General features: G+C 43.0%; 1 protein-coding gene and 1 pseudogene across 1 annotated transcript in view; one reads left to right on the top strand and one right to left on the bottom strand.

Moving 5' to 3' along the window:
* Positions 1 to 27,964, bottom strand: part of TIAM2 (TIAM Rac1 associated GEF 2) — a 228,139-nt gene that overhangs the window by 186,535 nt on the left and 13,640 nt on the right. The window lies entirely within an intron of this gene.
* Positions 4,627 to 5,563, top strand: LOC106004261 (annotated as a pseudogene).

A 27,964-nucleotide genomic window follows, 5' to 3' on the forward strand; every position in this document is an offset into this window, starting at 1 on the left:
TCAAGCTCTACTTTCTCCTATGAGAGGAGCAAAAGAACACATCTTTACTTCTTAACAGTGGAAATGGAGAAACAAAGCCTTCCTTATGGCTGGCTAGATAGTACAAAAACAGAACAGAGACCAAAGATCCAGCCTACCACAGCTCCGGATAGGGCTAAGGAACGGCCATGGAGACTGAAAACAGTAGGGACTCAGAAACAAACCCTGAAGAGCACGGTGAAAACTATTCGTGCTGACCTACAACATCAGGGGGAAAGCACATGGAGTTGTGGGTAATAGGAGTGAGCTGTGACTTTTTTTTTTTTCAGGACAATAAAGGCAGATTTTAATTTTAAAGTCTTAATCACTTGAAAGATAATCGAGCAGCTGTCAGAATAGGGGGGAGGGAGTGGAAATGGTTAACAGTTTGCTTAAGACCTAACATATGCCAGGTATGGTGCCAAGCTTTTTACAGCATTTCAGGCTCACAACTAAATTTGAGGTGGAGATTTTACTGACCCCAATTTATACATGAGAAAGCAGAGGTTCAGAAATTTTACAAAAGAGCATACATACAATAAACAGTTGATGGAGAAAAGATTTGAATCAGATTGAATTCCAAAAATGACACTCCTCCCAAGTACACTACCCTTGACCGTTAGGCAGCTTGGAAGAAAGTTTTTGAACAACAGGACAGAAAAACTCTGCAGTAACAATTAGGTGAAAAGGAATAGAGTTATAGAGTGGCTTGCCAAAGGAAGAAGGCAAGTGTCTCAGAATGAAGCCCTGATTTTTAGATTTTTTTTTTAAAGATTTTATATATTTGACAGAGAGAGAGATCACAAGTAAGCAGAGAGGCAGGCGGCCAGGGTGGGGGGGTAGGGACCAGATTCCCCACTGAGCAGAGAGCTGGAGGCAGGGCTCGATCCCAGGACCCTGAGATCATGACCTGAGCCACTCAGGAGCTCCATAATTTTAGATTTTTGAACTCTAAGAATTTTAGAGCTAACAGGGACCTTGAGGATGCACTCACTTTTCATGGAAAAAAAGAAAAAGGAGTAAATAACATTTCAACACATTTCCCCCAACCTCTTTCTGTCAACAAATGGTTGCTGAGTGCCTACTCTGTGTTAGGGCATCTTTAAAATTCTAACCAGTCATGTCCTTTAACTTTCCACCTAAAAGATTTAAAGAATGCACATGGGTACACAGTTACTCTTTCTTACTTCAATCTGCCTAGATAGATGTACCAAAAAGTGCATCAACTATTGTTAATGAAGCATCAAATAAAAGCTCCAAGTCCTAAGAAAAGTAAAAATTCTTTTTTTTTTTAAAGATTTATTTATTTGACAGACAGAGATCACAAGTAGGCAGAGAGGCAGGCAGAGAGAGAGGAAGAAGCAGGCTCCCTGCTGAGCAAAGAGCCCGATGCGGGGCTCGATCCCAGGACCCTGAGATCATGACCTGAGCTGAAGGCAGAGGCTTTAACCCACTGAGCCACCCAGGTGCCCCAGAAAAGTAAAAATTCTATATAAATTTTCACACTGGGGCACCTTGGTGGCTCAATTGGAAGAACATGTGACCGAGATCTCGAGATCAGGAGATTGAGCCCCGTCATGGGTGCAGAGATTCCATAAATAAATAAAACTTTAAAAAAAATTTTTTTTTTCAGGGCACCTGGGTGGCTTAGTCAGTTGAATGACTGACTCTTGCTTTTGGCTCAGGTCATGATCTCAGGGTCATGAGACTGAGCCCCACATTGGGCTCCAGGCTTAGCACAGAGTCTGCTTGAGATTCTCTCTCTCCCCCTCTGTCCTTCCCACCACTTGCACACTCTCTCTCTAAATAATAAAATCTTTAAAATAAAAAATAGAGTAAAAGAAATTTTCATACTGAAAAAAAAAAAAAAAAATCCTGTACCACCATAGTCTTTCAAGAGTCTTTTACTTCAGTCAAGCAAGAACTGGGTGTATGACCCAGTCCCGGAATTAAACATGGTCCACTGATGGTCATTTGTATTTACAAGATTCATAACGTTTTAACATATGATTCTGATGAGAACAAGAACTTCTGGGCTTTTCCAGAGGCCTCCTTAGGGACTATACCCGGTTTTTAATTTTCTTAATTATGGAAAAAAGGAATTCAATTCAATTCCAGATTGCTTAGACTCTACAGTTCCAGGGAGGATTATCATCTCTCTCTCACTCTCTCTCTCACTCTTGCTTGCGTGCGTGCGCGCACACACACACACACACACAAACACACACACAAATAACATGATATTTACACAACTCCAAAATTATTCTGAGTCTCCTGATTTAAAAACAGGAAAATAGGTTTAATGTCCCAAAATTAAAAAGTAGCAAAATTAAATTCACCACTTCCACATCCATCCAGCAAATGAAAAATTAGCACCAACCATCATTAAACTAAATAACAGGCTCATTTCCTCCAAACCATATCTCGACTATCTTTTTCTCTTCAGTTGTGAAAGCTTCTTTGACCCTGACAATTTCATTGATAATACAAATTTTATATGTCCCTAAATTTATTTTAGATAGGGATACCTGACTGTCTCAGTCAGTAGAGCATCAAACTCTTGATCTCAGGGTCATGAGTTTGAGCCCCATGTCAGGTGTAGAGATCATTTTTAAAAATTAATAAAACACAAGGTGCCTAGGTGACTCAGTTGGTTAAGCATTCGACTCTTGATTTTGCCTCAGATCATGATCCCAGGGTCATGAGATCAAACCCAGCATGGTAATCCATGCTCAGTCTGGAGTCTACTTGAGACTATCTCTCTCTCTGCCCTTCTCCCTGCTGGCACACTCTCTCAGTCTCTATCTAAAAATAAATTTTAAAATAAATAAAAAAATCTTTCCAAAGTTTAAGGTGGATTTTTGTTTTCGTTTTTTTTTTTTTCCAGTAGAAATCCTCTGAAGATTAATAATACTTACAGTTAGCTAATGAAAATGTTTTTAAACTTTATTCTTAAAATCTTCAAAATAAAGAGTATCTACAAAAACATTTACAACTAACAATACACTTACTGGTGAAGATTGGATAATTTCTATCTAAGGCCAGGTACAAGCCAACATCAGCTTGGAGGTAACTAGCCAATGTGACAAGGCAAGAAAAATTGGTTGGGTAACCTAGCCAATATTCAAACATGGACTCACAGACTGTCATATGCTCTGAGGCAGAAGCTCCATGAAGAAGCAACTGTAAAAAAGGCTTCTTTCATTGTTTCTATTCACTCAGTTGCAGGAACACAGCAAACATTCAAATGAAGATATCCAGTTGGACGTTAACAACACTGGACCCACAAGAGAGGTCCCAGTTAGAGGTGTATTAACTGGGCAGACACGAAGATATACAAAGGGTAGTTGAAGGCAGGGGCAAAAATATTATTATCCTAAAAGGATAAAAAGGACCAGGGATGGTCCCCTAAGGAGAATGTCATCTTATGACAGTGGGAAAAAGATGAAGAATCCAAAGGGCAACAGGAAAGGAATGACAAAGAAGCAAGAAAGCCAAGAGAAAGGGGTAGGCTGGAAGCCAAAGGCAGCAGATGCTTCAAGGGAGAGAAAAGAGACAAGGGTGTTCAAGGAAACAGAGCTGCTCCAAGGAAAGATGTACATGAGAATAATCTCTTGGGCAAAATTTCTTTTTCTGAGTATAATTCTGGCATAGTTCTTTTTTAAAGAAGCTAAGTCTTCCTATTCTTAAACTTCTTTGTTAGCTTTAAACCTGAAACACTTGCTTTGTTTCTACTCTGGATTTCAGAATCAAAGGGCTATACCAATTATGAGATGAGGGAATATCATAAAATAAAACAGATATTTTAAGCCACTGATATTACAGACCACAGATAAAATACAGTCTTATGCTTTTGAGCAACATTATCTTTTTCACTGATGCCCTAGAAGAGAAGCCAGCTGCCCTCCAGGAATTTAGAGTATAAAATCTAGGCACACCTCGGTGGCTCAGTCGGTTAAGCATCTGACTCTTGATCTTGGGTCAGGTCTTTCCTTAGGGTCGTAAGTTCAAGCCCCATGTTGGGCTCCATCCTGGGTATGGAGCTTACTTAGTAAAAATAAATTTTTTTTTAAAAGTATAAAACTTAACCATGGGTCCTAAAAGATCACAGAAGTGGCCCAGAGGTAAGAACACAATACTTGTTTCTCTGTGGGCTGCCTTCCAACAGCGCTAAGGCACGGCTGCAGAGGTCCTGAGGCCATCACCGTGGCAATGAATAGACATGTACTCAAAATGGGACCCAGCTGTATTCGCCTATTCCCAATACCCAGGAAGGGAACCATTAGACCTAGGAACAAGGAAAATCAAAACTGGTTTGACCAGATGTGCTTAATGTACAACATAGCAGTCACACATGCAAGGCAGTGTCAGGGCAAATACAGAGAGGAAATGCAAATGAGCTATGGCCCTGGAATTTCAAACTACAATAACTTAACACATAGTTGTTTTCTGCGTAAAGCCAGGAAATATTAGACCAAAATTATTTTAGTCTATATACAACACAAAAGTTTAAAAAAAAAAAAAAAAACTCTCCTGGCTCACTGCTCCTTCCCATCTGACAGACAGCTGCGTCTTCTGGTGCTGTGCCAGCCACATCCCCAAGATGTGATGGGGAAGGTCGGAATAAACTATCAGGCTGCTTTCAACTCTGGCAGAGTGAATATTGTTGCCATCAATGACCCCTTTGTTGACATAGTCGACACGTTCCAGTATGATTCTACCCATAGCAAATTCAACAGCACAGTCAAGGCTAAAAACAGAAAACTTGCCATTAGTGGAAAGCCCATCTCCATCTTCCAGAAGCAAGATTCCTGCAACATCAAATGGGGTGATGCTTGTGCTATGGTGTGGAGTCCACGGAGGGCTTCACCACCAAGGAGAAGGCTAAGGCTCACTTGAAGGGTGGGACCAAGAGGGTCATCATCTCTGCCCCTTCTGCTAATGCAGAACCATGAGAAGTAGGACAACCCCCTCAAGATTATCAGCAAGGGCTCCTGCACCACCAAGTGCTTGGTCCCTCTGGCCATGGTCATCTATGACAACTCTGGCACCGTCAAGGGACTCATGACCACAGCCTATGCCATCGCTGCCACCCATAAGACTGTGGACAGCCCTCTGGAAGCTGCGGCATGATGGCTGAGGGGCTGCCCAGAATATCATCCTTGCTTCTACTGGCACCACCAAGGCTGTACACAAGGCCGTCCCTAAGCTGAATGGGAAGCTCCCCGGCATGGCCTTCAGTGCCCCCACCAACATGTCAGTCATGGAACTGACCTGCCCCTGGGAAAAAGCTGCCAAATACGGTGACATCAAGAAGGTGGTGAAGCAGGCTCTGGAGGGCCCCTTTAAGGGCATCCTGGGCTACAGTGGGGACCAGGTTGTCTCCTGTGACTTTAACAGTGATACCCACAATTCCACCTCTGATGCTGGGGCTGGCACTTCCCTCAATGACCACTTTGTCAAGCTCATTTTCTGGTATGCCAATGAATTTGGCTATAGCAACCCAGTGATAGACCTTATAATCCACGTAACCTCCACAGAGTAAAAGTCTCCTGGACCACAAGCCCCAGTGAGAGCAAGAGGAAGAGAAAGGCCCTCCAATGCTGCTAGGGAGTCCTTGCTCCAACTCATTCCCAACACAATGAGAATCCCCTGACCTCCACCCTCATATTCCAGACCCCCTGAACCAGGGGAGGGGCTTGGGGAGTCCTACCTTGTCCTGTACCATCAATTAAGTATAAAGCCTCCTGCATCCTCAAGAAATGCAGAGTGCGGAGACGAAGAAAACAAATCTTGATTGCCCTCAGAGAATTCCCTCTGAATTACTCGGGCAGGTGCCTCAATTCTCTATTTTTCTTGTGTGTGGACAGGGATTTAATGATTAATACCACACAGGACATAAATCACTATCAGCACCTATATTTTTCAAATGTAAACCCACTGAGTGGTCTGTTCCATGTACACATGGTGAGTGGGTGGTGGGGAAAAAGTCACCATGTCATCCTTCTAAACTGTAATTCCTGTTCACAAATAATAGGCTCCCACAGGATTAAGACGTGTATGTACAAGGTGAAAACACACAGAAACGAGGAAGACATTTGGCAAAATGGCTTATACTGTTCAACCTAAACACTTCCCTTCTCTCAGTGTAAGTAAGCTCTGTTACTGAATTACTCATTTTTCCCCTACAGATCTTCTATATGTGATAAAGTGTATTTTATATTTTGAGAGGCTCTTCTATCTTCTCCAGTATTTACAGGAGCAGTGAATTTTCTACCTCAATTAATTGCCCCTGGCTTCACTCTACACACCTTCCAAATATGAACTCAAGTTAGCTCTTCACAGATCACTCATATTAAAGATAAAATATTAATTCCCAGAAATTTTCTTTACTCTTGATTCCACCCGAAAGTGAGAAAAATGAATAAGGTCACTGAAATCAGTAATATGTTATATGTTAATCTTTAAGTCTATAACACAGAAATCTGATACATTTAGTTCCTTTAATTTAAATACAGGCCTGCAGTTGGTTCAGCTTTCAAGGAAAGTCACAAGAATATCCAGACGAACCACCTCTTCATTTTCAAAAGCAAAAAACTCTTACAGGGGTGCCTGGGTTACAGGCTCATTGGGTTAAAGCCTCTGCCTTCGGCTCAGGTCATGATCCCAGGGTTCCAGGATCGAGCCCCTCATTGGGCTCTCTGCTCAGTGGAGCCTGCTTCCCCCTCTCTCCCTGCTTGCCTCTCTTCCTCCTTGTGATCTCTGTCAAATAAATAAAATCTTTTAAAAATAAATAAATAAACATAAAAATAAAAAAACAATTGATAGGAGGCATCTGGGTGACTCAATGGGTTGACCATCCCACTCTTGATTTCAGCTCAGGTCATGACCCCAGGGTCATGGGATTAAGCCCTACTTGGGCTCCTCTGTTCTCAAAGGAAAACTGCTTGAGATTCTCTCTCCCCCTCTGGCCCTCCCTGCCCATTCCCACCACGTGCCCAGGGATGCGGGCGCGCTCGCTCGCGCTCTCTCTCTCTCTCAAAATAAATCTTTAAAAAACAACAACAACTGACAGGACAATTAAGTCATACCTTTAAGCAGCTAATTTAATTAGCAGGGAGAAGTATTTATGAAAGTGCATTTTCACACTGGGATTTTGAGCACACTGTCTAAAGGCTGAATATACTAAAAGGCATCCTATGAAGACCAATTGTGTGGCATTTCACGAAAATTCTTAGCCATATATAACAAAGAAATAACCATACTCAGGGAGGACAAAGACCTCCATGGGAACTCATCCTACCAAAATCATGAATGCATTCTCCAATTTTAAATTTCATGGCTATTAGGCATCATTACCATGCAAGAAACTTCCTTACCTACTATTCCCCAGGTCTTCTAACAAGAGGAAGTAGAGACCTCAGTCCAAACACAAGAAACTCTCTAAAATGAGAGGTTCAATCTCATCTGGAACTACAGCATCTCCCCTGTTGAGCCATAAACTCAGGGCAGGGCACTTAACAAAAGTATATATAGTGAACAACAGAATCCAAAAGTCTAACGTCCACCCTTATAGAAAAATAGCTTTCTTCCAAGATTTATTCCATGTAAAGTGAGGGAAATTAGCAAACAGAGTCTTCCACAATCACACGAAGGCCAGCTAATTCTTTCTAGCAGCTAGGCATGGTTACAACCTTAGTGAGCACGGCCTGCCAACATTAATCTCCAGGTCACAGCAATACAATGTAAGCGGCCATCACAAGACTTTCAAAATCAAGTTTACCAAAAGGAAGAAGTTCGATTCTAATTTTAACACCCTAAACCACTTCCCTTGTTTTCCAGGGAAAAGGCCCTAAGATTCATCACAACTTGGCCAGGAAATAGCTGAGGCATAAAGTGCTTTCCCTCTTACATGAAATCACGATATTCCAGAAAGGTCTTGTACCAGGGGCGGTAAGGAGTGGGGGCGATGTCACTCTCCTCTTACCCCGGCTCATCCTCGCTTCCTGGGCACCCCAGCAATCTTGGCTGCCTCACCTCCCAAGTTTGGTCATTCACTCCTCCAGCTGTCAGCCTATCAGCCTACCCTCCTCTGTCTCAAGCACATCAATTTTAGAAAGCTATCATAAAGAAATATGGAAATCGCTTCAAACCCACTTGCTTCTATGGGTGATAAACTATGAAATTTTCAAAGAATAGCAAATCCTGTTTCACACATTTCCTGAGTACAGGAAAAGCGAGACAGCCTACCAATTCATTTCAGGAATCCTAATGCAACAAACAAGAAATGAGGAATGAATATTGCTCATCCTTAAATGGATAGGATATCAACTTAAAAAATCAAAGACAGTCAACTAAAAATCCATTAGAATCATTAAACAAGTTCAATAAGGGCACCATATAATGAATATACAATAATGAGTAAGGGTCTACATATTAGTGACAACCATTTAAAAATTGAGGGGGAAAATCCTTTTCTATTACCCACAAAAATCACTTTAAAACTAGGAAGAAAATAACAATGTATAATATTTATATTTAAAAACTATAAAACTTTTACTAAGAGGCATATACCTAAAAAAATTCTGAGATATTCTATGTTCCTTAGTAGGAAGATTCGAATCCACAGGTCAGTTGTCCTTAAACCGCTACACGTTCGGTGCAATCCCAAATAGATTTTTAGAACAACGTGACTGGCTGATTCTAAAGTTCATCTACGAGAATAACTCTTTAGAGTGTCCAAGAGGAAGTATTCTGAGGCAAAAAAAAAAAAAAAAATAACAAGGAAGTATTTGTCCCATTGGCAAAATATTCTGTAAAGTTACAGTAAGTTTAAGAATCTGCTACTGAACAGAAATATTCAAAGTCCATGCAGAGATGCAAGTCACATGGAGATTTAGAATATGATAAAGGTGGCATTCCAAGCCAGCAGAGGAAAGATCAGTGCTGCCGCAACTGATGTTTGATCAAGATTTTTTCCTTCCCAACCCACTGCTCTGTGGTAGGGCTTCCCAGTGAGTAACAGCAGCAGAACAAGAGTGTCTCCTAACTCACACAGGCTGCCAAAGCCAAAAAGCGTGCGTGAGCTTCCGAGAGCTTCTCACTAAGTCCCTAACGAAGGGGGAGCCCACACTTGAACCAAGCCAGAGCCAGAGTCGAATATTTCAACTTTCAGGTTCCCATGGGAGAGCCGAGACACCGCCTTCTCTGCATCCAGATGTTGGCACCAGGGCCAAGGGGGCCCCACAGGCTGTCCTGTGAGTCACGGATGAGTCAGTCCCTCAGAGCTTGCCAGCCCCTGCTTGAACACATCAACCTTCAGCGTGTATCCTCTTTGTTACAAAAACATTTCCAATCCCCACTCCTATTCCGCGGTGGTCCATTCCCTTCAGAACATGACCAGTAACCAAAGCCAATCTTGCAAAGAAAAGGAACCACAGAGCATGAAACGTTCTACCTTCCCCAGTGATGGGGGGGGAGAGGGGGAGAAGTGAGAAACTCTTAATTCCTGAGGCAGAAGGATGACTCTTAATGAGAACCTTGCGAAGAACTTGGAGAAAGCATGTCAGAAATGATGGCATGACCATTTGTATTTGCTGAAGAGTAAATGAAGGTTTTTATCACGGGACATTCTGAACATGTCCCCGGGGGGAATACTGTTTAGCATTTCCTGATGTGACAGCTTACCCAGGTCTTAAATATTCTTCTCATTAGCAGGACTTTTTTATCCCGTTATCTAGCCAAGGTCACGAAGCACTTCCAGAAGACGGAACAAAATGCCTGGATAGAAACTGTTTTGTGTTTCCACAGAGAAATCCAACCTATCGTTATCAGAGCTCCAGCAGGGTGACAAGACACCTCTGAGCAAGAAAGAACAGTCAAAAGTGGACTACTGCGTTCTGACACGGGATTGCTGAGACAGACCCAGAGACCAATTAATGCCCCACGCTGCAGTTCTCAGAACCGCCACAAGAGGCTTGCATCCAGCCTCTCCATATCAAAAGATCCAAGTAGGATCTTTTCAGAAGGCTCCGAAAGTCTTCCTCCCTTGCTTCTGGTCTTTGGGAACAGGGGGGAGTGGTGGGAAGAGGCAGAGGGGAGGGAACGTGCTCACAACATTTGTGTATGTGTATTGAATACATTTTTTAATACAACTGGCAACACTGGCAGGTACTAGTCTGACTTCGAGGGTCAAAGGCACATATTTTCAAGTAAATTGATTTCAACTTTGATGAAAAAATATGATGGGCTTGAGTACACATGAAATAAAAAAAATAAACTTCAAACAAAACAACAATACAGGTTCTATGGGACACTAGATATCAGAAGTAGAAGCTGAGTGTCTGAACACTTCACGCTTTCGGAGCTGTCTCTCAGTTCACATACAACAAGTGCTGAGACCTACAAACGTCTACAATCCTAACCTGAAAACATCTGCACTCCCCACTGACACTACAGGACACAAAAGCACAAAGAAAGGCAGGGCCATTTGCTTAGTAGAATGAAATCCCATCCTGGCTCTCCTGTGATTTCATTTGCTTTTTATAGCTTGGCTTTCGAACACAGTAATTGCTTTCTTTTTTTAAAGACATGGATTTACACCACATTTGAGTGTCCCTATACATAGGTTTCAGTCTACTATAATAGCAACCTCACAAGATCCACCCTTGAAGACCTAAATATAACAGCAATTTAGGAATAGGGCCTGGTTTTCCTTCCTATAAAGCAAAAATATTAAAATCATCAAAGACAACTTGCCCAACATCCACCAAAACACAATTCCTAAACCCAGTTGTTATGACATCCTCAGAAAAAAATGTACGATTTCTTCCAGGAAATTTGTGGTTGGCGAATTCTATAAGATTAAAAAAAAAAAAATTACATCATGTTTTGTTTCTATTAGCTCTTTTAATCTCTGGATCAAATGCTGGTACTTGAACCTTATAGTTAGAAGAGCAGTTATCCTAGACTAATTCAAATTCTCAGAACGCACTTCTGTTCTTCGGTTACTTACGTCCTACGAAAGTGACAAGTACTTCACCCCAAACCATGGAGCTCCAGGTAACAATGTGGTACAAAAAAACAAGTGCTTTGGTATCAGACCAGGTCAAAACCCAGCTCTAGGGCTTACCTGCTCACCGCCCCCAACCCATGCCCTTCTCTCCAGACTGGGAGGGAATCCCTTCTGCAGCGCTCAGAGTTAAAGGACACTGGGATAGGAGGTACCTGCTAAGAGCCCTGGCATCAGCAGGCTCCTACAAAGTCAACTAGGTGACGATGTCCCTGACAATGACGCAGGTTTTGGAACACTCTCTTCCGTCTCTTCATCTCTCAGAGGAAGACAAGTAAAGGCCAGAGACATTATGTCCAAACCAACAACCTGCCGCTCAGTAAGGGGGGTAGGGAGCAGACAATGGAGGCTTCTAATATGAGCAGGAGGTCTAGGCATGAGGAACAAAAGCATAAAAACATTCAGGTCCACAGGGCCTCGACCTCCAGGGACGGCTGGCTAAATCTCAAGATTGCTGGGTGTGGGCAGAAATATGAACTTTCCCCTTCCAAAGGAAGGCCTCCAAAGGATGATGGGGGTCATCTACTTCAGGCAACTTCCCAGTATCTCCTCATCTTTGCCTGGCCACCCGAAGACCATTCACTGAAATGGCTGCACTCGGGCCGGGATGTCCCCCAACAGCCCCCGGTTGCAAAAGCAGCAGAGCACACTCCAACCTGCACTAGATCCCATTCACAAAACACGCAGGAGCAGCTGAACAGGACAGAGGTTCATGACGGAATAACAGGCTCTTGGCTGTTGGAAGGCAAATTCTCCTAAAAATTCATCTGCTTTGAATCAAAGGGGCCCCTTTGACCAGGACAAGTTCTATGATACATGGTCAAGTCACTTAACCTAGCAGGAAATGTTTCATTATCTATTTAAATGAGATTAACTGAATGGATGAGATCAAATGGTACTTCTTAGATCCCATTAAATTTTTATTAGGTGAAGTCTGCATCTTGACAGGGTTCATACCTCAGATTTCTCTTCAGGCAGAGACGTGGCTTCAAGACTCAGGTGCCGGGCACAGGCAGCCCCTGTCGCTGAGACGCCCCCCAACCCCCCGGCTCTGGGCTCAGATTTCCCTCCACAATCCATTTCCTAAAGTGTCTGGAAGTAAATCCAAATCAAATTCAGACACTTTGAACAAAGAGGAAAGGATTGCAGATTTCAAGATGAGGTAAAATTCATTTGCCAGGAAAAAAAAAAAAAAAAAAACCAGAACGGAACCGGCTTCCTCCTTCTCTCTCAGTGCCCCAATGTGAAAAACCACTTCGTCAAAAGAGAAGCCAGAAATGAGGAAACCTAAGACGGATATGAAAAGGAATTCACTCTATACACATCCGCAGCTGCAACGCCAAAACCAAACCCAGGACACAACGCAAGCAAGCCAGTAACACTTTCCTCAACACCACCGTCCGTTGGAACATTCTCTAACGAGAGCCTGCATTTAACAGTAACCATACGCTTGACTTCAGTAAGCTTTAACCTCTCGTAACTCCAGGATTTGACAACAGACAGCATATGGCTTCTGCAACGGCCCAAGCAATGTTCTCTCCAAGGTGGGAGCTGCAGTAACACAACTCAGGCGTCCTGGTTGTTTATGAGTCTCTCATTAGCGTTAAATGTGTCGGAGATGATGTCAAGGAGCTCTTCGAGAATGAGACAGGCACGCGTGTTTGCACAGCACGCCCAACGCTGTTTAAATGCGGTCAGCTTTCTACAGCGGCTGCTAGCGAGCCCACCACCACCGCCCCTGCCCCCTTTAGCTCATTTTCTTAAATGATTTTGTGGAAAATTATCAAGATTTGAGAGCCACACTGAGATAAAAACAGAGAGGGAGGCAAACCGTAAGAGACTCTTAACCACAGGAAACAAACTGAGGGTTGCGGGAGAGGAAGTGAGGTGGGGGGTGGGGTAACTGGGGGATGGGCATTAGGAGGGCACGTGGTATGATGAGCACTGGGTGTTAGAGAAGACTGATGAATCACCGGCCTCTACCTCTGAAACTAATAATACACTACCTGTTAACTAAATTGCATTTAAATAAAATAAATGGTAGAATTAAAAAAAACAAGACAAGACCAGGGAGATCATTTTCATAAGCTTCTCTGGACTGAACAATAGGGGAGGAAAGTAAAAGCAAGAGTTATGAGGCATGATTCTGCAGGTTCTACTAGCCGGTCATTAAACTGACAGCTGAACAGTCGTGAGGGGTCGTGGGGGCAGCGGCAGCCGGGGCAGGTGCTGAGGGATGCGTCTTCTGCTGAATCTTTGTCAACTCCTAAACTTCACACAGTACTGATGTGTGTTATGTATTAGATAAGGAAATAAGTGAATGACCAGACTGCATCAGTCATGCAACAATGAGTGTGGAAAGACTTGAATTTCAGTCCTACCTTTGACCAGGACAAGTTCTATGACAAGATACAGGGTCAAGTCACTTACCCTAGCAAGACATGTTTCATTATCTATTTAAATGAGATTAACTGAATGGATGATATCAAATGATACTCCTTAAATTCTCATAAATTTTTATTATCTGAAGTCTGATTATATAACCACTGCACACCTATAAGGATCACTATTATTTTAAAAAAAAAAAAAAGTGTTGGGAGGTTGTAAAGAAATTGGAACCCTTGTGCATTGCCAGTGGGAATGTAAAATGGTGCAGCCATTGCAGAAAACAACACGGCAATTCCTCAAAAACTGGAAAACAAAATTACCATATGATGCAGCAATTCCTCTTTTGAGCATATATATGCAGAAGAACTAAAGGCAGCATCTCAAAGACCTGGGTACACTTGTGCTCATGGCAGCACTGTTCACCAACAGCCAAAAGGCGGAAAAATCCAAGTGTCTATTTACAGATGAGTGGATACACAAGACGTGGTAGAATATTATCCAACCCTAAAAAGAAAGAAAATTCTGACCCATGCCATATAACACAGATGAATCTTGAGGACATTACACTAAGTGAAAGGAACAAGTCACAAACAGACAAAAACTGAATTGATTCCACTTATATGAAACACCTATAACCATCAGAGTCTAAGACAGAAAATAGAAGGGTGGCTTCCAGGGGCTGAGGGAGGGGAATGGAGAGTTATCTAGCGGGCACAGAGTTTCAATTTAAAATGAAATCGGGGGGCAGCTGGGTGGCTCAGTCAGTTAAGTGTATGACTCTTGATTTTGACTCAAGTCATGATCTCAGGGTAGTGAGATCAAGTCCCACATTGGGCTCTGTGCTGGGTTTGGAACCTGCTTTGGATTTTCTCTCTCCCACCCCCTACCCCACCCCTGGCTTGCTCTCTCCCACTCTTAAAAATTTAAAAAAAAAAAAAAAATTTTAAGTTAAAAAAAAAAGATAACCATGGCATATAAATTATCCCTCAATATACCTGATTTTACAACAAAAACATTTTCAAAAGTTCCCCGGACAGCCCCCTCATTCTTCACATCAACAAACGTTCAATCACCCACTAATGTGCAGACAATTCAGGAGCTTCTCGATCAGGAATAGGAGACACCCTTTCACTCTCACTCTTGAAAAGTGTCAAAGAAATTGGGGAACACAGGAAGGACTGCAGAGCCAGGAAGTGAGAAAGCCAGCGTGGAGAAGCCAACAAGCGTTGGCTACTGCCACCTTGCTGCCTTTTCTGATCTGTCCCCCTTGCTCTGCAAACAAGTTGAGGCTCAGAAAGGTTAGGTGAGGGGCGCCTGGGTGGCTCAGTGGGTTAAGCCGCTGCCTTCGGCTCAGGTCATGATCTCAGGGCCCTGGGATCGAGCCCCGCATCGGGCTCTCTGCTCAGCAGGGAGCCTGCTTCCCTCTCTCTCTCTCTGCCTGCCTCTCCGTCTACTTGTGATTTCTCTGTCAAATAAATAAATAAAATCTTTAAAAAAAAAATAAAAGAAAGAAAGAAAAAAAGAAAGGTTAGGTGACTTCCCCAAGATCCTGCATCTGGCTGGTAAGCCATGAGCAAGGAATCAGGTCACCCAGTTATCAGCCTCATGTTCCTTCCAACATATCACAGAAAAACATGTTTGGGGAGAAAAGGAAATTCTGGGGTCTCACTGCTATCTCCATGGCGGTCCATCCCCACCATTTTCAACCTTCTCCCCATGAGCAACTTTCATTTCATCATTCATTTCATTTATTTCCATTCACCTAATTTTTAATTTCATTTAATTCATTTTTCACTTTACCATTCATTCAACAAATCCTTTTTAAGAACTTCATTTTTCTTAAAAAATCTGTCCTCTGGGCACATGTTCTCCCTTACCGCTACCCTCATTATTCAATCAGCAGATACTTATTAATTGCCTACTAATATGGATGCCAGTAACGTGTTTCTTCAAGGACTCTTCTAGCAGACACTGAGGAAACTACGAATTAGTAATTAACTACTAAATAGTGGCAAACACTGTCGCTAGTTGTCAATGATCACAAAGCAAAACAAAACAAAAAACCATCAGATCATAAGCAAGGGCCAAAATGCGGAGTACCACCAATGAGATCTCCGGCGGTCCAGAGGAGAAAGACTCCCCTGTAAATTCACGGTCGGCTTCCATGCAGTCTTAACATTCCAAACAAACTTTCCTACTTGTAAAAGGGAACTGGCAGTTAGTGAACATTTATGGAGCACAGCACCAGGGCTTTTCCTCAAGGCAACATTAAGAAGTATCGGTATTTCAATTTCGAACAAGGTCACTAAGGTGCCAAGGATCAAATAACCAGCCCAAGGTCAGAAAGCAAAAACGATCTTTCTAGATCTGAGGCCAGGCCTGTCCAAATTCAAATACAACACTTAGCCTAAAATTCAGTGATGTCTATCAAACTTAAAAAAAAAAAAATACAGAGGCGCCTGGGTGGCTCAGTGGGTTAAGGCCGCTGCCTTCGGCTCAGGTCATGATCCCAGCGTCCTGGAGCAGAGTGGCGCAGCGGAAGCGTGCTGGGCCCATGATCCCAGCGTCCTGGGATGGAGCTCCACGTCGGATTTCCTGCTCAGCAGGGAGCCTGCTTTCTCCTCTCTGCCTGCCTCTCTGCCTACTTGTGATCTCTGCCTGTCAAATAAATGGATAAAATCTTAAAAAAAAAAAATACAGGTAGTGTTCTAGTACTGATATGTATTTTAAAGTTAAGAAACCAGTGGAAATGTAAATACATTAGTTATTCATTCAAAAACTGGAGCTTCTCTTAGGCACGAGCCCAGTACTACAGATGTTGCCAGAAGCTAAGACAGAATTACACCTATTTTATCTGTCCTGCTTTCAAGGGGAGGACTAGTAAAGGCAGTGCCAATCTTAGATTCTGATAAGGGAGAGAAGAAATGGATGCAAACGGATTTCAAATAAAAATATAAACCAGAAACTCTGGACATTCCCAACAGGAGCTAGGAATAGGTGATAAGGGACAAGATAGTGAGTGTCACAGACAGGGGAAGAGACTACCACTGCCCTTGCAGCATGGATAAGAAGCTACGGCCAAGTGGACAGACACTGGGAAGGCCTCCAGCAGAGACACAGGGCACCAAAAGTCTCAAGCAGAGCTACCCAACTGAAATAAAATGGGAGCCACATGATTTAAATTTTCTAGTAACTATATTTAAAAAGGTAAAAAGAGAGGTGCCTGGGTGGCTCAGTTGGTCAAGTGTCTGCCTTCAGCTCAGGTCACTATGCCCGAGTCCCAGGATCAAGCCCTGCCTCAGGTTCCCTGCTCAGCAGACAGCCTGCTTCTCCCTCTGCCCCTCACCCTGCTAACGCGCACATGCGCTCTCTCTCTCTCTCTCTCTGATAAATAAAATCTTAAAAAAATAAAATAAAAAGGTAAAAAGAAAACAGTTGAGATTAATTTTAATATTCTTTAGCCTATGTACCCAAGTTATTATTTTACCACTAAACAGTTATTCATGAGGTAGTTGTGTTTTTTTCACGCTAAGTGTTCAGAACCCAGCTCGCGTTTTGCATTTCCAGCACCCTTTGGTGGCGCTGGCCATACTTCGAGTGCTCAGCAGGCACACAGGGCTAGTGGCTACCGATGTGGACATACAGCCAAACCATATAGGATGTGGAGGGGGCAGTGACTAAACCAACTAAGCCAAAGCCACAACTTCATGAGAAATCCTAAAGACAAGGTTTAAAGTTCAGCTGAATTTAGACAACAGGATGTTGGTAACATTCTAGGACAGATGACATGAGGGGTCAATGATCCAACAAGCTACTGTTCTACCCCCAAGGACTCGGACCCCCAGGGACGGCAACCCTTGATTCCATCCCGTCAGTCTGCCCATGTCCCTCAGTGGGTCCTGGCCGCCTCAGTCCTCGAGGGGTCCTCTGACCTGCCGATCTTCCTCTGTCAGTTCCACAATGACGTCATTACCCATCTGAAGCCTCCTGCCCCCTTCACTTTCTCAGATAAACAATATTCATCCCTACTGGAAGTCAATTCTGAGGGTCTCCTATTTCCACCCTCCACTCCTGGACTAGCCAGTCCCCCTGCAGTTTGCCTTGAAGTGTCACTGGATCGTGGCCACTGGGGGTGACCACGAGGCCTTCGAGTTCTCTAACTTGAACCTCTGCCACTTCCTACTTTTCCCTGACGTGTTCTCAATTCTCCGTCATCCACACAGAGGCCGCTCCAAACGTGCTGCACTCACCCAGGTAACTTCCGCCGCCCTAAAGCCCTTAACAGTTGGCCTATGATCCTGCTTCCCATATTATTTTAAGAGCACATTCCCTCAACTTCTGTCCACACTGGCCCACATGCCCACCTCAGAAGACAAGAGGCTCTCACCTCCCGGGCCACCTGCTGGGGCTCAGGCCTGGATGAGCCCCACCGCCAGGCCAGCCCACCCCACCCCAGGGCATCTGCAGCTCAGCCTCTCCACCTCCAACGCCCCCATTTCCTCCCCACACTTCCACACTTGCCCTTTTAACCCTGCGTGGAGTAAGTCTTACCTCTGCCCTGTGCCTTTCCGTTTCGCTTTTGCCACTGAAAATACTCCTTCAAAATCTCTTCTCTGCTTTCTTTTACTTATTTACGTCTTACTTTTCAACTATCTGCCGCTGTTCCTAACTGTGACAAATGGTCCTTCCACTCCCAAATGCTCTTGGAATGGTTTCCAGTGATTTCTAAACTCCAGATCCAATGGCCTGGGCTCGCTGATTTGCAACCAAAGAAAAGTCATAAGGAAAAAAGTGAAAACTCAGCTATGTCTCCACACCTGAGACACTGACCCGTACCCCCCCTTCCGCCATCTGTCTATATGGACACACAAGTCCATTTCCATTTTGTAGGCCGTCTTTTTTATTATTTATCTCCTGCCCACCTCCTCCCATAGTGCCAACCTCCCTCCCTCCAAGCACTATGAACACACATGCAAGACTGCCTTTTAGGATCTTCTATTCCACAAAAACGAGATCCTATTATACACAGTTCTTTCCCTCTTCATGTCTGGTGGGAAACCTTCCGGGTCAGGAGGGACGGAAATCCAAGGCACGGCCATGGCACTTTCTACCCAACGGTGCCCCTGCTGAAAGCATCCACTTACTTTCCAGTTCTCTGCCACTACAAACAATGCTGCAATAAATATTCTTGTACAAACAGATTACATACAGCTGCTTTTATTTCTACAGGATAAAGTCCCAGGAGAGGAACCACTAGGTCAAAGGCTATGCGCATTCTAAATTTTACTCGACTATGCCAGAACTCTTCTGCAGTGGCTGCTCCCGCCAGCATGGCTGGAAGACTGCCTTTTCCAGAAGATACTGTCCCTTCTTAAATTCTCAGCAGTTTATCTGATGAACAAAATCTAAGACTCACCCTCACCTCCCCCCACCACTCCATGGCATTCAAGGTCTAGTGCCTGCCTTCAGCTCAGGTCACTGTCCCCGAGTCCCGGGATGTGTCCTAGTCTCACTTTACTTCCGGAAACTGAGACAACAAGCTTGTGTCCCGGTCCCTTTCCCCTACTGCACTTGCTCTTCTCGGACAAGACCATCCCTTCACAGGGTTTTAGTCATCGTTGCTAGAGGCGGAATCCAAATCTACACATCCAGCCAAGACCCCTCCCCGGAGCTCCAGACTTCTGTTCGTGGGACATTTCTCACAGACACTGCTGACCATCCCTCAGACATCGGGAGGCCCACAACCAAATTCCCCTTGACTTGCTCCAAATCCCCTTCACCACCATGTCTGTAACACGGCCCAGGCTGGAGCGGCCAGGGTCCTGGGTCCCGGGTCCCGTTCCACTCTTCCCTACGCGCTCCCCACAGGCATCCGGCGGCCCGGTCTGGGCAGTTCTCCGCCCCCTCCCCTGTCCATGGGGTACGGGCCCCTCCCGCATCACCAGGACTGCTGCGAGGGCCTGCTCGTACCCCCAGCTCCAGCACGCACCCACCCCGCAAGTGTGACTCTCCCACCACCTCCCCAGTGGCCGGTGACGTTGACCCCAGACACCCTGAACCACACTTGTAAGATCTTCCAGCCTTTCAGTGGGCAACTCCCTCCAACCCCAAAGTCCGCACGGGCATGTCTGGTTGCGGGAGCCGCAAGGAGATTCTCTTCTGCTGGGAGAGAAAACTGTGAGAAGGACAGAGAAGGAAAACGGATGCTTCCTGGGATCCCCTGCCGCCGCGGCCCTGCCAAGGAAACCGCTCTCTCTTAGCTTTAAAGAGGAAAACTGTCAGATCAAAGAAACCGGGTAAGTAAACGAATCATAGAAGATAAATGGATGAGAAGCTACAATCGGGTGTACTGTATACTCCCAAATGACCAAAATCCGAAGACCGAAGAACAGAAAGACCGGCCTACCCATATCAACCTCCATTTATACAAACGGCAGAGAGCAGTTTCACGATCACATCTGTCTCCTGATAGTGTTTCCTACATCAGAATGTCATAATTGGCTGCTCAGCAAGAGAGCCGTATCCCATTAGAATAGAAAAAAATCACTAGGGTGAAGTGAACAAAACTTGCTAAATAAAACTGGAGGAGACAAAGCTTGAAAACTCTTTGGCATAATAATTCATACTCGTCATTCGAAATACAATGAAGATGACTTAATAAGCATTTACTTGATGCCTGAGTTAAACTTTGTCCTGCGTAATTGAGGAAGGACAAGAAATAAGAGAGAAGCTCAGCAACCTTCAAGAGTATACACACAGGGGCACCTGCATGGCTCAGTCCATGGAGCTTCTGATTCTTGATTGCGGCTCAAGCCATTCTCTCTCTCCCTCTGCCTCTGTACCCCGCTCCCTGCTCTCTGGAGCATACAAGTGTGTGCTCTCTCTCGCTCTCTCAAAAAAAAAAAAAAAAAAAAAAAAAAAAAAAAAGCATACATACCAGCCAGAGAGATGAAATTCACACCCATGAAGGAAGATAAAGAAATAGATTTTCAAGGGCATAAAGTCAATACACATGGAAAATTAATACAAATAGCATGAGATAAATCAAAATACTTTTTCTGAACTCTGGTACGCGGAAAAGATCCCTGCATTTTTTTTCTCAAAGCAAACAATAATGATCTGTTCCACCTAAGTTGTTTAAAAAAAAAAAAAAAAAATCCGCCTCACAGTATCTTAAATGTTTTCTAGCCTCGCAGTAATGATTAGAATCCAAGTTTCAATCACGCTTCACACTTTGGAAAGACTGTGAGCTCTGCTCCACCAACCTGGGCTCCAGCCTCTTCTGATGGGAACTGTCAACAATCCATCACCCATTCTAATGGCGGGACGCGGTGTCACAGATAATTTAAACAGCTGTCAGAGCTGAGCAGCTCTTCAGAATTCCATCTGGCTTGTAAAACACACACATGCTCTCCACCCTGCCCCCTCTCAAGAAAGAACCAGGAGGAAGGATATGAAGTCAGGCAAACTGGGATCCAGTCCTAGCTGTATGCCTCACAGTATTCTCAGCTACAATATGGATTCCCAAAATCCTTCTCTCGTAGTAGAGGGGAGCATTCATTTTAAGAGCCATGGGAGAGGACCCAGCACGGTGCCTGATGCACAAGAGAGATCAGGGAATCCGTCACCCTGCCTTTCCCCTGACTTCCCTTGAGCCCCTCAACCTTTCGCAGCACGTTTTTTCCAAAGTGCAGCTCTGGACAGCACAATTTCAAAGCAAAAGAGACAAAATTCTATGCCAAACTCTGAACATGGGGATTTATAGAACATCAAACATGTAACAGGCAGAGACATATTTTAGAGTCGCTTTCCAGATTACCTGCAGCAGGGGCACTTTCTGTGGTACAGGTGATCGAAACAAGCTGCTGCATCCAAAAGCCCCAGCGGCACTACAGGAGCCACGGGACCGTCTCATTATGGTGGAGAAAGCCGGGGACCTCCAGCCCAGCGAGGGGTGAAGAGGAAGTGAGGAGGAGGAAACTCAGGAACCACAGCCTGATGCTCCCACTTACATGGGAGAAGACGGGCAAGGCATTTCCCTCACCTGACCACTAAAGTGAATCTGGAAGGACTCTAAGGTCTCTCCTGGTATTTTATGATTCGAATAGTTCAGGGGCTCCAAATGCTGCCCTGTAAGATTGTAAGGTGGGGTGGGTGGATATATTATGTATTTCTGTGATAGCCTCACAAACTGTCCTGTGGCTTCTTCTATGCACTATCATATATGATAGAATCATGACTTAAAGGGTTTCGTGGATGGGCTTGCTTTGGCTCTTAACAACCCCACCCACCCACTCAGCATAGAGGTAGGAAAAAAACAGGGTGTTGGTTTTTGGTGTTTTTTTGTTTTGTTTTGTTTGCAAAACTACATTTAATCAAAAGCTCAAACGGAGGATGAAACAAAATATGTAAGGGTTATCTTTCTCTTCCTACTTTGGGAACTCCTTTTTTTTCCTCAGCAAACTCTCATAACAACAAAAAAAAAAAAGGATGAAAATGTGAAGAGGCATACATAAAATGGAACAGAACAATGGAGGGAGAGGGTAGAGGGAATCAGGACTTCGTCATAAAAGGTCTGTAATAAACTGGCCAGAACAGAAGATAGTCTCTTTGAATTTGAGCTCTACTCAAACGCTACATTTTATTAACCACTCCTTTTTTCTTTCTATAAAGAAATTCAGCACAGTATCAGCTTTGATATATTTATAATACTTCTCTTGGAGAAAGTCCAGAGTCTACATTTGGTTTTAAAAGAAGGTTCTTCCTGCATAGAAGCTATCTCAAAAAGCCAAAACACACATTCAGAAAAGCTGAGCCTCTTGTTAACATTTCTCAAGCAGACAGTAGCTATGCGCCATTTGGTACCCACCAGAATCCCTCCAAAAGTATCCAAAGGCTGCCAACTTCTCTATGCATTTATAAGAATAATCCTGAAGAAGTGTTTGTTTGCAGAAGAATTCCATTTTGACTGGTATGCCCATCAAAAGTTTCCTGTTTCCCCAGGGAGAGCTCATTGGTTTTAGAGACTTGGACAAATACTAAAAAATAGCTGTAATTTAATGGATTCTGGAGAGCCAGATAAGGTATAAAAACTGAAGACAATCCCAAAGGAACTAAAATTACGTTTTGTGCATGTTTAAATTATATACTACTCATAAGGTCACTGTCAACCCACCTCTGAGGAGAAAAACAGATCAATAGGACTGAAGGAAGTATGGCCTGAGACAGCCCCATTTCACAGTTCAGTACTGAGAATGACTCAAGTGACTGTGCTGTTCAAAAGAAATATTTCATGCCCAATTATCTTAATATGATAAGAAAAATCTGAGGAGTCACACAATCTTAATTCAGTTCATCTAAAAAAAGGGAGATATTCAGGAAAACTGCAACATGAGGTCAAGACCAAGGGAGAAAGCTTCTAACTTTCAAAAGATCAAGCACAGACTAATAGTTACCTTTCCCGAAGTTTCCTTTCAGAATAGAACAGCATGCCTGGCCCATAGAATGACAATTGTGTTTTCAAATTGAGCAGCTACCTACCATATCTAAAAAGTCATTTTTTAACATCACTCTGTGTCATAGAGCGCTCACCCACCATTAATAAGGCCTGAAAAGAACTGTTCTTTCATTTTGTTTTTATCAACTTCCCAGGCTTAAGAAGAGGAGAAGCCAACTAATTTATGTTTCTACATAGCAATAGTTGCCAGGTCTCCCCAAAGCCCTCGCCTCCAGGGAAACCAACCAGAATAAAATTGGTAACCTGTGATTCAAAGGGTAGGTCTGTCATGTTTTCAAAGATCTGTTGTAATAACACAATTATAAAACTTTAAAGATGGTTCATGCCTCAAGTATAGGGCACCAGCTGATACACACCGTAGGCATTATTACCACATATACTCTCACTTACCACGAACACTGGGGCCCAGGTACAGTGCAGAGGGCAGGTAAGGCAGCAGTGGTTTCCACATAGTTAAGGAGAAGCAAACACCTGAGTGTCTGTTAGCTTCCAGGAGCCTCAGGTACTGTACCTGCTACAGGAGCAGGGGAAACACCCAGGGGCCTCAGTGAGGCCCGCTGCCCCCAAGGGCCCATTACCACCAACTGCTGGCGAATGCCAAAAACCCACCCTCAGAGCTGCCCTCTTCTCTCTTCACTCCTGCCAAGCTCCATCGGAAAATATTTGCTACTTTCTATCCACGTCCCCCTCCCCATTTTAAAACTCTTTCTTTCTTTCTCTCTTTCTTTCTTTCTTTCTTTCTTTTTTAAGATTTTTACTTTTTCATCAGAGACAGAGAACACAAACAGGCGGAGTAGCAGGCAGAGCAGGCAGCGGGAGAAGCAGGCTCCCTGCTAGGCAAGGAGCCCTATGTGGGACTCAATTCTAAGACCCTAGGATCATGACCTGAGCTGAAGGCAGTGGCTTAACTGGCTGAGACACCCAGGTACCCCCAAAAATCACTCTTGCAGGAAAGGCACAAAAGTGTAAGGAAGACCTGACACAGACATACAGAGTTCAGAAAAGCTCCCAAGGTGATTAAGTACCCTTTCCCCAGACTGAGAACTTCTGCTCTACGACTCTGACATGTTTTGTGAATCCTGCAGAGAGAGTCCACAGTATCTACCTATCTATGGCATTCATTAATATGAATACACGCGCGCGCGCGCACACACACACACACACATATGTATAAACACCTAGCCCTCTGTAAATATATATCCATATATAACCCTGTATAGAAATATATCCACATATATAAGACTTATTTTGCTTTATACCTTAATATACCTATATATGATAGTTATTTTGTCCACTTCAAGGATGTTTTGGGGATGAGATCAGCATAGAACTTGGAATAAAACAGGCTGCCCTTCACGTGAGTAGGCCTCATCCAATCAGTGGAAGGCCTGACTATAACAAAAAGACCTGCCTGAAAAACAGAAGAGAAAGGAAAATTTCCAAATTCATTCCATGAGGCCAGAATTACCCTGATACCAAAACTAGATAAAGACACCACAAAAAAAGAGAACTACAAGCCAATATCTCTGGTGAACAGAGACTCAAAAATACTCAACAATATACTTACAAAACAAATCCCACAATATATTTTAAAAAAATCATTCACCGCAATCCGGTGGGATTTGTTTCCGGGCCGCAAGGATGGTTCAATATCGGCAAATCAATGTGATACAGCACATCAATAAGAGAAAGGAGAAGAATCATATGATCACCTCAAAAGAGGCTGAAAAAGCATCTGACAAATACAACATCCTCTCGTGATAAAAAACCCTCAACAAAGTAGGTTTAGAGGGAACATACCTCAGTATAATAAAGATCATACATGAAAAACCCACAGTGAACATAATCCTCAGGGGTGAAGTACTGAGAGCTTTTCCCTAAGACCAGGAACAAGACAAGACAAGGATACCCATTCTCATCACTTTTATTCAACGTAGTACTGGAAGTCCCAGCCATAGCCGTCAGACAAGAAAAAAATAAAAGACATCCAGATTAGTAAGGAAGAAGTAAAACTTTCCGTACTGCAGAGGACATGATACTATATACAGAAAACATGAAAGACTCCACCAAAAAAACTGCTGAAACTGATAAATTCAGTAAAGTCACAGAATACAAAATCAATGTACAGAAATCTCTTGCATTTCTAAACACCAACAATGAAGAAAGAGAAATTAAGAAAACAATCCCACTTCCAGTTGCGCCAAAAAATAGTAAGATATCTAGAAATCAACCTAACAAAAGAGGTGAAAGAGCTGTATTCTGACAACTATAGAACACTGTGAAAGTGAAGATGACACAAACGGAAAAATATTCCATGCTCACGGATGAGAAGGTCAGATACTGTTAAAATGTCCATACAACCACAGCAGTCTACAGCAATTCCCATCAAAATACCAATAGCATTTTTCACAGAGCTAGAACAAGTCTAAAGTAAGTACAGATCCACAAAAGACCCTAAAGCAATCTTGAAAAAGAAAAAGCTGGAGGTATCACAATCCTGCACTTCAAGTACATTACAACACGGTACTAATCTGGTGTGCATAAATATCATAGAAAAAAAGCAGAGACCGTGATTTCTTTGATGTTGGCCACAGCAACTTTCTTCTAGGCAGATCCCCTGAGGCAAGGAAAACAAAAGCGAAGATAAACTGTTGGGACCACATCAAAACAAAAAGCTTCTGCATAGCAAAGGAAAAAAAAAATCAACAAGACTAAAAGGCAACTTATGGAATGAGAGGAGATATTTTCAAATGATGTATTCGCTAAAGGGTCAGTAATCAAAATATATAATGAATATAATAATCAAAATATATAATAAAACCCAGCACCCAAAAAACATATAATCCAATTTAAAAATGGGCAAAAGGCATGAACAGACCTTCCTCCAGCGACGTACAGACATGTGAAAAGATGCTCATCATCACTTATCAAGGAAATGCAAATCAAAATCATAATATCACCTCACACCTCTCAGTGGCTAAAATCCACAACACGAGAAACAACCGTTTGTGGCAAGGATGTGGAGAAAAAGGAGCCCTTTTGCAAACTGGTGCAGCCACTGAGGAAAATGGAATGGAGGTTCCCCAAAAGTTAAAAATAGAAGTACCCTATAATCCAACAATTGCACTACTGGATATTTACCCATAGAATACAGAACAACACTAACTCAAAGGGATACATGCACTCCTATATTCACAGAAGCATTACTTACAATAATAGTCAAGACATGGAAGCAACCCAAGTGTCCGTCAACTGATGAATGGTTAAAGATGATGTGGTATAGATATACAATGGAATATTATTCAGCCATAAAAAAGAATGAAATCTTGCCATTTGCAAAGACATGGATGGAGTTAGAAAACATCAGGCTAAGAGAAGTCAGTCAGACAAAAGAAAAATACCATACGATTTCACTCATATGCAGAACTTAAAAAACAAAACAAATGAGCAAAAGGGGAAAAAGGAGAGAGAGAAAGCAAAACAGACTCCTAAATACAGAGAACAAATTGATGGTGACAAGGGGAAGTGGGTGGGGGGATGGGGGAAATCAGGAATGGGGATTTAGGAGTGCACTTAGGATGAGTAACCAGTGATTAAAATAGCAAACTTGAAAAAAAAATTTTTTTTAAAAGACCTGATTGAACAAGACTCCGTCAGACCTTATCTGCACCACTGGCTCTCCTGGGTCTCCAGGCCGCCTGCCCACACTGCAGATTCTGGATTTACCAGCCTCCAAAATCATGTGACTCACTTCCATATAATAAAATGCTTTTGATATAGCAGCATTATCAACAATAGTCAAATCATGCCAAGAGCCCAAATGTCCATCAACTGATTAATGGATAAAGAAGATGTGGTCCATCGGGCTCCTGGATGGTTCAGTCGGTTAAGCAACTGCCTTTGGCTCAGGTCATGATCCCAGGGTCCTGGGATGGAGCCCAGGGAGAGGAGGAAGCTTCCTGCTCAATGGGATGGGGAACCTGCTTCTCCCTCTCCCTCTGCTTACTTGTGCTATCAAATAAATCTTTAAAAAAAAAAAAAAAGATGTGGTACATACATACAATGAAATCTTAGTCATCAAAGAATAAAATCTTGACATTTGCAGTGACATGGAGGGAGCTAGAGTGTATTATGCTGAGCAAAGTAAGTCAATCAGAGAAAGCCAAATGTCATATTTCACTCATATTTGGAATTCAAGAAATAAACAGATGAATATAGGGAAAGGGAAGGAAAAAAGAAGAGAGGGAAGCAAACCATAAGGGGCCTTTAACAGCAAAGAACAAACTAAGGGTTGACAGAGGAAGGTGAGTGGGGATGAGCTAGAGGGCGATGGCGATTACAGATGGCCCTTGTCTCTATCTGACTGACTTATTTTTCTTAGCTTTGCAATGAGCACTGGGTGTTTATGGAAGTGATGAATCACTGAATTCCATTCCTGAGAGCAGTATTACACTGTATATTAACTAAAATTTAAATAAAAATTAGAAAAAATAAAATTGTAAAAATCCACAAAAAATAAAACTCTTCTTGGATAGTTAGGATACAGCATCTTAATATACTCTACAGAACTCTCATATACCATGTACAATACACACTTAAGGCACATACACACATCTGTATGTATATAAATATATTAAATTAAAAAGTTTCAAGTAATAGTTATCCTTACTACATGCAATACGCTTAAATACTTTCCATTCCATATTATGCTTTGTTATTCTACCTCCTGTGTCTTAATATGGCCGCTGGTCAAAAAAAAGAAAAGTCAGAAAGCCACTGGAATAAAAGAAAGAAAAGCCTATCTGTACAATTAAAAAAAAATTTAAAGAAAACAACCTGACCCACTAAACTGATATCATTGCCTGTGACAGTTTGAAAAATACTGTTTTATTCAAAAGGCTGCATACTGTATAGTGTTCTGTCCCTGAATGTCTTCATGTAACAGACCACAGAAATTATTCCATATTTAT

Source organism: Mustela putorius, unplaced genomic scaffold (assembly GCF_011764305.1).
Source record: "Mustela putorius furo isolate JIRA1106 unplaced genomic scaffold, ASM1176430v1.1 tig00000450_pilon_pilon_pilon, whole genome shotgun sequence".
Taxonomy (NCBI): Eukaryota; Metazoa; Chordata; class Mammalia; order Carnivora; family Mustelidae; genus Mustela; species Mustela putorius.